Source organism: Haliotis rubra, unplaced genomic scaffold (assembly GCF_003918875.1).
Source record: "Haliotis rubra isolate DU_JTF1 unplaced genomic scaffold, ASM391887v1 Scf612, whole genome shotgun sequence".
Taxonomy (NCBI): Eukaryota; Metazoa; Mollusca; class Gastropoda; order Lepetellida; family Haliotidae; genus Haliotis; species Haliotis rubra.
This window is the reverse complement of record NW_025767316.1, coordinates 458,041-468,402: the sequence shown is the minus strand read 5'-3', so window position 1 is coordinate 468,402 and position 10,362 is coordinate 458,041.

Below are 10,362 nucleotides of genomic sequence, written 5' to 3'. Positions count from 1 at the left end.
TGGTAGGTTGATTGTCCTTAGTCAGTAAGAGGGTTTGACTGGGTTGAGTGTCTATCTACACATGTCTCTCCTGGTAGGTTGATTGTCCTTAGTCATAAAGAGGGTTTGACTGGGTTGATCTTTCATCTACACATGTTTCTTCTGGTAGGTTGATTGCCCTTAGTCATAAAGAGGGTTTGACTGGGTTGAGAGTTGATGTACACATGTCTCTCCCGGTAGGTTGATTGTCCTTAGTCACTAAGAGGGTTTGACTGGGTTGAGTGTTGCTCTACACATGTCTCACCTGGTAGGTTGATTGTCCTTAGTCACTAAGAGGGTTTGACTGGGTTGAGTGTTCATGTACACATGTCTCTCCGGGTAGGTTGATTGTCCTTAGTCATAAAGAGGGTTTGACTGGGTTGAGTGTTGATCTACACATGTCTCTTCTGGTAGGTTGATTGTCCTTAGTCATAAAGAGGGTTTGACTGGGTTGAGTGTTGATCTACACATGTCTCTCCTGGTAGGTTGATTGTCCTTAGTTATAAAGAGGGTTTGACTGGGTTGATTGTTCATCTACACATGTCTCTTCTGGTAGGTTGATTGTTCTTAGTCAGTAAGAGGGTTTGACTGGGATGAGTGTTGATCTACACATGTCTCTTCTGGTAGGTTGATTGCCCTTTGTCATTAGGAGGGTTTTGACTGGGTTGAGTGTTGATCTACTCATGTCTCTTCTGGTAGGTTGATTGTCCTTAGTCATAAAGAGGGTTTGACTGGGTTGAGTGTTGATCTACACATGTCTCTTCTGGTAGGTTGATTGTCCTTAGTCATAAAGAGGGTTTGACTGGGTTGAGTGTTGATCTACACATGTCTCTCCTGGTAGGTTGATTGTCCTTAGTTATAAAGAGGGTTTGACTGGGTTGATTGTTCATCTACACATGTCTCTTCTGGTAGGTTGATTGTTCTTAGTCAGTAAGAGGGTTTGACTGGGTTGAGTGTTGATCTACACATGTCTCTCCTGGTAGGTTGATTGTCCTTAGTCACTAAGAGGGTTTGACTGGGTTGAGTGTTCATGTACACATGTCTCTCCGGGTAGGTTGATTGCCCTTAGTCATAAAGAGGGTTTGACTGGGTTGAGAGTTGATGTACACATGTCTCTCCCGGTAGGTTGATTGTCCTTAGTCACTAAGAGGGTTTGACTGGGTTGAGTGTTCATGTACACATGTCTCTCCGGGTAGGTTGATTGTCCTTAGTCATAAAGAGGGTTTGACTGGGTTGAGTGTTGATCTACACATGTCTATTCTGGTAGGTTGATTGTCCTTAGTCATAAAGAGGATTTGACTGGGTTGAGTGTTCATCTACACATGTCTCTCCTGGTAGGTTGATTGTCCTTAGTTATAAAGAGGGTTTGACTGGGTTGACTGTTCATCTACACATGTCTCTTCTGGTAGGTTGATTGTTCTTAGTCAGTAAGAGGGTTTGACTGGGATGAGTGTTGATCTACACATGTCTCTTCTGGTAGGTTGATTGCCCTTTGTCATAAGGAGGGTTTGACTGGGTTGAGTGTTGATCTACTCATGTCTCTTCTGGTAGGTTGATTGTCCTTAGTCAGTAAGAGGGCTTGACTGGAGAGTGTTGATCTACACATGTCTCTCCTGGTAGGTTGATTGTCCTTAGTCATAAAGAGGGTTTGACTGGGTTGAGTGTTGATCTACACATGGCTCTTCTGGTAGGTTGATTGTCCTTAGTGAGTAAGAGGTCTTGACTGGGTTGATTGTTCATCTACACATGTCTCTCCTGGTAGGTTGATTGTCCTTAGTCACTAAGAGGGCTTGACTGGGTTAATTGTTCATCTACACATGTCTCTCCTGGTAGGTTGATTGTCCCTAGTCAGTAAGAGGGTTTGTCTGGGTTAAGTGTTGATCTACACATGGCTATTCTGGTAGGTTGATTGTCCCTAGTCAGTAAGAGGGTTTGACTGGGTTGAGTGTTGATCTACACATGGCTCTTCTGTTAGTTTGATTGTCCTTAGTCAGTAAGAGGGCTTGACTGGGTTGATTCTTCATTTACACATGTCTCTTCTGGTAGGTTGATTGTCCTTAGTCAGTAAGAGGGTTTGACTGGGTTGAGTGTTGATCTACACATGTCTCTCCTGGTAGGTTGATTGTCCTTAGTCACTAAGAGGGTTTGACTGGGTTGAGTGTTGCTCTACACATGTCTCACCTGGTAGGTTGATTGTCCTTAGTCACTAAGAGGGTTTGACTGGGTTGAGTGTTCATGTACACATGTCTCTCCGGGTAGGTTGATTGCCCTTAGTCATAAAGAGGGTTTGACTGGGTTGAGAGTTGATGTACACATGTCTCTCCCGGTAGGTTGATTGTCCTTAGTCACTAAGAGGGTTTGACTGGGTTGAGTGTTCATGTACACATGTCTCTCCTGGTAGGTTGATTGTCCTTAGTCACTAAGAGGGTTTGACTGGGTTGAGTGTTCATGTACACATGTCTCTCCGGGTAGGTTGATTGTCCTTAGTCATAAAGAGGGTTTGACTTGGTTGAGTGTTGATCTACACATGTCTCTTCTGGTAGGTTGATTGTCCTTAGTCATAAAGAGGATTTGACTGGGTTGAGTGTTCATCTACACATGTCTCTCCTGGTAGGTTGATTGTCCTTAGTTATAAAGAGGGTTTGACTGGGTTGATTGTTCATCTACACATGTCTCTTCTGGTAGGTTGATTGTTCTTAGTCAGTAAGAGGGTTTGACTGGGATGAGTGTTGATCTACACATGTCTCTTCTGGTAGGTTGATTGTCCTTAGTCATAAGGAGGGTTTGACTGGGATGAGTGTTGATCTACACATGTCTCTTCTGGTAGGTTGATTGCCCTTTGTCATAAGGAGGGTTTGACTGGGTTGAGTGTTGATCTACTCATGTCTCTTCTGGTAGGTTGATTGTCCTTAGTCATAAAGAGAGTTTGACTGGGTTGAGTGTTGATCTACACATGTCACTTCTGGTAGGTTGATTGTCCTTAGTGAGTAAGAGGGCTTGACTGGGTTGATTGTTCATCTACACATGTCTCTCCTGGTAGGTTGATTGTCCTTAGTCACTAAGAGGGTTTGACTGGGTTGATTGTTCATCTACACATGTCTCTCCAGGATGGTTGATTGTCCTTAGTCATTAAGAGGGTTTGACTGGGTTGAGTGTTGATCTACACATGTCACCTCTGGTAGGTTGATTGTCCTTTGTCAGTAAGAGGGCTTGACTGGGTTAATTGTTCATCTACACATGTCTCTCCTGGTAGGTTGATTGTCCCTAGTCAGTAAGAGGGTTTGTCTGGGTTAAGTGTTGATCTACACATGGCTATTCTGGTAGGTTGATTGTCCCTAGTCAGTAAGAGGGTTTGACTGGGTTGAGTGTTGATCTACACATGACTCTTCTGTTAGTTTGATTGTCCTTAGTCAGTAAGAGGGCTTGACTGGGTTGATTTTTCATTTACACATGTCTCTTCTGGTAGGTTGATTGTCCTTAGTCACTAAGAGGGTTTGACTGGGTTGAGTGTTGATCTACACATGTCTCTTCTGGTAGGTTGATTGTCCTTAGTCAGTAAGAGGGCTTGACTGGGTTGATTGTTCATCTACACATGTCTCTCCTGGTAGGTTGATTGTCCTTAGTCACTAAGAGGGTTTGACTGGGTTGAATCTTGATCTACACATGTCTCTTCTGGTAGGTTGATTGTCCTTAGTCAGTAAGAGGGCTTGACTGGGTTGATTGTTCATCTACACATGTCTCTCCTGGTAGGTTGATTGTCCTTAGTCACTAAGAGGGTTTGTCTGGGTTGAGTGTTCATCTACACATGTCTCTTCTGGTAGGTTGATTGTCCTTAGTCACTAAGAGGGCTTGACTGGGTTGATTGTTCATCTACACATGTCTCTCCTGGTTGGTTGATTGTCCCTAGTCAGTAAGAGGGTTTGACTGGGATGAGTGTTGACCTACACATGGCTCTCCTGGTAGGTTGAGTTTTTTTCTGAGTAGAGTGAGTGCGTTTGGTTCTCCGCCGCTTTTAGCAATATCCAGCAATATCACGGTGCGGGACACAAGAAATGAGCTTCACACATTGTACCCATTCGGGGAATCGAACCCGAGTCTTCGGCGTGACGAGCGAACGCTTTAACCATCAGCCAACCCCACCGCCCCTTTTCTGAGTAGAAGTGGGAATGACTGAGTTGAGTGTTGTCTTATACAGGTCTCCCCTGGTAGGTTGGTTGTCCTGAGTCACTGAGTAGAAGTGGGTGTGACTGAGCGGAGTGTTGATCTAGACATGTGTCTTCTGGTAGGTTGGTTGTCCTGAGTCACTGAGTAGAAGTGGGTGTGACTGAGCGGAGTGTTGATCTAGACATGTGTCTTCTGGTAGGTTGGTTGTCCTGAGACACAGAGTAGTGTGAGTGAGTGAGTTAATATTTAACGTCACATCGGCAATATCTCAGCCATATCGTGACGAAAACAATTTATACAATTTATAAATAGTGAAAATACTTTGAAGAATAAAACCTGTCAACAATGGACAGTAAAGACACTAGAGAATCATAGCTGTGAATATAAAACTAAAGAGCAAATCTAATACGTTCAATTTAAAGAAGACAATACAGTATTAAAAACGCGCTATAGATCACCAACAACTGAAGGTAGATCACCATACTAGGAACCATGAGGAATTACATTACTTTTGCTAGCTGAATGGACCCTAGCTGGATTTACACCATCGCTTCAGCCGCTGGCGATTGTAGGAACATTTAGCCGGCAGTTAAAAGAACAAAGATACTAGTTTAAAATATGGTCAATTTACATTTTACTTTGAAATTTTTGAGACCTACGTATCCTCTCAGAAGGACAATAATTTTCCAGTACTTTAATCCCCTTTGAGGGTACAGCCACGAACAATCCAAGTTGCTAATCTAAATTAGCAATTTTAAAATATATCTATTTACAAATCAAAATTCATCAAATAAATCATTTTCTTTTAAGAAACCAATAAGTAAATGACAATTAACAGTGGTAAAAAGAACCTTCATTGTGTTACATTGACATATGTATCCCTTATGATGTCACCGAGAAGAAGTGGGTGTGACTGAGCGGAGTGTTGATCTAGACATGTTACTGCATGCAGTGTTGAATGACATACGTCTTTGTAGGTGAAGTTTTTGTTTGTGTGCTGGATACTGATATATATTATGTTAAGGTGTGAGATAAGTCATTAGATCAACCCGTGATTTCCATACTTTCATTTTGTTAATATGGTACTATATATTCCAGACTTACGTTGATGGAACTCTGTGGATGACGAACCCAATCCGCTTCCCCCTGAGTGGTGTCCGACATATAGAGTTTGATGGACTTACTGCCCTACATGAATTCACAATCGGGAAGGGAATGTGTTGAGGACAGTCAAACACGCCAATTCAGCTATATATCTAATCTGAGATTTTTCGTTGTGGTCTTTTGTTTACCCTCGTCAATGTTAAGATGAGATTGCAACATTTCTCATGCTCACGCCAGATGGTTCTGGCAATGATAGAATTGACAACATGTTCACCCATCCACGCAATGTGATGGCCACTTCTGGAACTGACTGAGGGGTGTTTCGACGTTGACGTTGGCAAGGTAGCGTACCGTGACGCGTGCTGTATGTGAACGAGCGTTGTCATGTTGGAACAACTTTCTCTGTCGGTTCATAATCTGAAGCATATGACCTGCAAGGGTTTCGCTGATGTACCATTTTGTTGTGAAAGTCCCCTGAACCACCACTAAATCAGATCTTTGTGCGTTTGATATTTCACTACACACCATGACACTGTCTCCACCGAGTCTGTCGACCTGTCAAAGGCAATTATGGGCAATTGATTTTTCCGACGGTTAACACGCTGTCTCCCATGCCGCCGGTGAAGAGAAATCGTGATTCATCACTGATCCAATTTCTAAGGTTCTAGTTCCAGACCGTGCGGCAGCACCGCAAGCGATTATGCCGATGGCGACAACTGGCCTTCTTGGTTGAATCACCACTTGATTTGCACAGACATCGTGGACAATTCTGACCCATCATTTTTTTTCAGTGGATGTCGACAGGAAAAGGTCACGGCATTTAACAAACCAGTAGCTTGATATGAAAACCCGTCAATTTATTTAACACAGAATGCTTTCGCCCACTTACAGTCGATCTGTATGGTTCTCTCCAATACAATTTTGGAGTGACATTTAGAATATCGATCCTGAAAGAGATATTCCTCGATATCCGGAGGGATTTACAAAGTATCGGTACACATGTATTAATTATTAAGACATATCTAGGTATCATAACACATTGTTTCTGGTGGTAAGACATTTTTTATTATTAAAGTCATCCTCTGCAGATATATTACTCATTGGTGAGTTTCTAAAGGTCGCTTCACAATCTGGCTGACATAACGCCGACGTGACTTATATTACATCACGTGTAGGTGTTTGCTCTTTCTGTCTGTCGGGTAACATAGAATAGTACAGCCATGTGACGCTCGACTCCCACAATACGACGGTATCCGGTAGAAGCACATTTGGTATTGATCTTCAGCAAACCATACCTGTCGTAAGAGTGAGTGAGTGAGTTCAAGTGCATCAGTACTATTCCAGCAATATAGCGACGAGACCAAGTCTGCAGAAAACAGATCCTTCAGATGTATTGCTCCATAATGTGAGTCCATTGCATTCGGAAAATCCACAGTCAAGCAGAAACTGCCAGTTATCTATACCCTGTATACAATGTCTTCTAAACTTTTATAAATACTCACTTTCTTCAAACTTGTTAACCTCCATCTTCCATCCATTGCATGCAAACATTGTACTCGTTACAAAATAAGGCAGTCTTACATCCATAGAGTTTAAATACTGACGCCTTGTGCATATGGATGGTATGCAAGGATTTGATCAAATTTGATTGGCTTTGATTCTCCATGATAAAACTGAAGTTTCTTGAAAATGTTAGCATATTTTGAATGCTCATGAGATCTGTCGTCCCTGTTGTCTTGACCCTATATACGACTGATTGTTACCAAAATGTTTAGATCCATATTTTGTTTCTTGAGTTGAGTTGAGTTTTATGTCGCAAGGCGTTATTTCAGCCATACAGCAACGAGACCAAGTCTGCATACATACATACATACATACACACATACATACGTACACACATACATACACATACATACATACATACACATACATACATACAGACATGCATACATACATACATACATACACACACGCATACATACATACATACATACATACACACACACACACACACATACATAAATACATACATACATACATACATACATACATACATACATACATACATACATACATACATACATACATATACATACATACATACATACATACACACATACATATATACAAGCTTAAATGATTTTAGATTTAAAAAACCCATATTTGTTCATTTCATTGTTATTGACAAACAGAAACACATCATTTTACAGTGTTTTACAGTGTTACAATTTATGGTACAAGTCAACTTCCCTCAAGTAGTAAACAATGAGTTAACAATAATAAAAATGGATCTGTCAGGTTTCTCGCTTCATAGTGTGAATACCTTGCAGTCGGAAAGTCCACACAGTCAAGCAGAATGTGCTTGATGTAAACACTTAATCACAAGAGACACACATGGGAGGTCGATCTCCATCCGTTTTCAGCAGATAGTCATGAGTAAACCGATGTTGTGATCATTAAAACATTGTCTCATCCGGTAAATAAATAGGCAGTGACCCTTTGTGTGTCATCAGGCATTATAGAGATACAGAGACTGGCGAGGGCAAATGGCAGCCTTGTTGGAGGTAAAGTGAAATTGGGTTTAAAGTCGCGCTGGAGAATATTACGCTCATATGACGACGTGCATGCGTGTGAATGTGCTAGCCCACTGAGATACCATGCCGCAGTGAAGCATGAATCCCAAACTCAGACACAGTATACTGACTCCGAGCCGACCGGTCCTTTTTGTACCCATTAATGTCAAGCGCCAGGCAGGGACCAACACGTACCATATTTTAACGTATTTTGGTATGACGCGGTCGGGGGCCATGTTGGAAAATGATCGTGACCGGCATTGTATTTTGGTTCTGTGGGGTGCCGGTTTAGACAGGTTTCACTGTATAACCGATTGAATTTATGAAGTTTATTTCTTCATACCGGGATGTTAGATCTTTCTTTGCATAAGGTCCCGAGTATAATTTTTGAAGGTGAATTTGAAATCACTATATGGGATATCAGTGAGGATAACGGTTTGTCAAGAGCTGATTTAGCTGCAGCACTTGTACCCGGTAACCAATAAAGAATGATGTCACATTGGTCAGTAGAAATATTACTGTAATGGTCTAAAATATCGAGGATGATAAGCATCGTGTGAAACTGTGAAATATAAGTTGAAAGAGCAGGTGCGATCGTTCCTCAAACACGACGGGAATATAACCTACATGAGCAAGTGAGTAAATTAAGATTTTATTTCACATAAAACATATTTCAGCCATATCGTGACTAAATGAAGTTATTGGTTTATAATGATTAGAAGTCAATTAAAAACACCTGTTAACGAAGGACAGTAAAACAACTACACTGTCTAAAACAGGTTAACTATAGAGGACAATACAATATAAAAACAGGCTACAGATCGCCAATAACTAAAGGTAGATCACCTTACTAGGGAACATGGGGACTTACAGTAACTTTGCCACCTGCATAGACCCTAGTTGTTTTACACCATCCCTTCGGTCGCTGGCGATTGTAGGGAAATTTAGCCAAAATTAATATCATTCAAATACCACGTTTAAAAGATCCTGGTAAGTAAGTGAGCGAGTGAGTGAGTTAAAATTTAAAGTCACATCGGCAGTGACGAGAACAATTAATTTATGGTAAATTGTAAAAACCTATCAACGAAGGAAAATAAGTAGTCTATCACAGATTCGAATTTAAAACTAGTAATTAAATCTAAAAGAGTTTAACTATAGACGCATTACAAGGTAAAAACAGGCTATATACTGCCAACAACTGAAGGTAGATCACCATACTAGGGACCATGGGGACTTGCAGTACATTTGCTTCCTGCATGGACCCTAGCTTGATTTACACCATCCCTTCAGCTATTACCAATTTTAGGTAATCTACCCACAAACTAAACGAACATATATTCTACTATTAAAATGGAAGTAGGTTTAAATTTACTTTGAATGTTTTGGGACTTACATATCCTCTCAGGAGGACAATAATTTTATAGTACTTTAACCCCCCAAAAAGGTACAGCCCGTGACAATCTAAGTTACTAATCTAAACTACATGTCATTGAAATACATCTATCTACAGAACATATTAATCAAAATGCATTAAGTAAATCAAGCTCGTTTAAAAAAACAAGAATTAAATGAAAATGAACAGTATTAAAAAGATCCTGAACAGTTTTAACATTGAAATATTTATCCCTTATGATGGAGAATTCAACACAGTCAAGCAGGAGATGTTTGACTGTTACTCTCTCATCACAAGGGATACAAAACGAAAAATCTTCACCTTTTAACAGACATTTGTGAGTATAACGCGTATGGCCAATGCGACATCGTCACATGATGACCTCAAATCTGGACTGAAAACCCAAGTAGGTGTTAACAATATAAGGTTTTATTTCATGTAATTTATTGATACCTACTTGGGTGTCCCACTTCTTCTGCATCAGATCATGGATGTAGGTTCTAATGCTAGCTTTGTGATCAGAGAATGGGAAAAGAAGTGGTGCCACAGATTCATTGAGTGCTGCCATTGTATTCCCAGAAATGCCAATGTGGCTGGGTAACCAACACAGGACGATGTCGTATTGGCCAGTAGCAAGATCATTATATAGTAAAAAAATCTCAATTAAAAGTGGATGTTTACAAGAAAGATTTTTAATAGCCTAGAGGCAAGACAGAGAGTCGGAAAAGATTATATATTGTTTATATTTAGGATGTCTATTAATATTTCTAAGAGCTGCTAGTATTGCATGAGCTTCAGCTGTGAATATTGAGCTGTCATCAGGTAATCTGGAGGATATTGTTCTGACAGTAATAAATGTATCTACAGTCAAGTACATTCCACATAAATAATTACCACTATATTATTGATCCTTGATGTCTAGACTTGCAGATGTATCGATTTCCCATATGCCTAACGGATCCTTTTGTTTTATGTTAGTTAGTGCGATCAGGAGGAAGCTAAAGATCTCTCAGTAGCTATCGTTGGAAAACAATGAGAAATATCCAACCATCATAAAAGCAAGTCAGGTTTGTTTTTGGAGAATATTTCAGCAATATCACGGCGGCGACA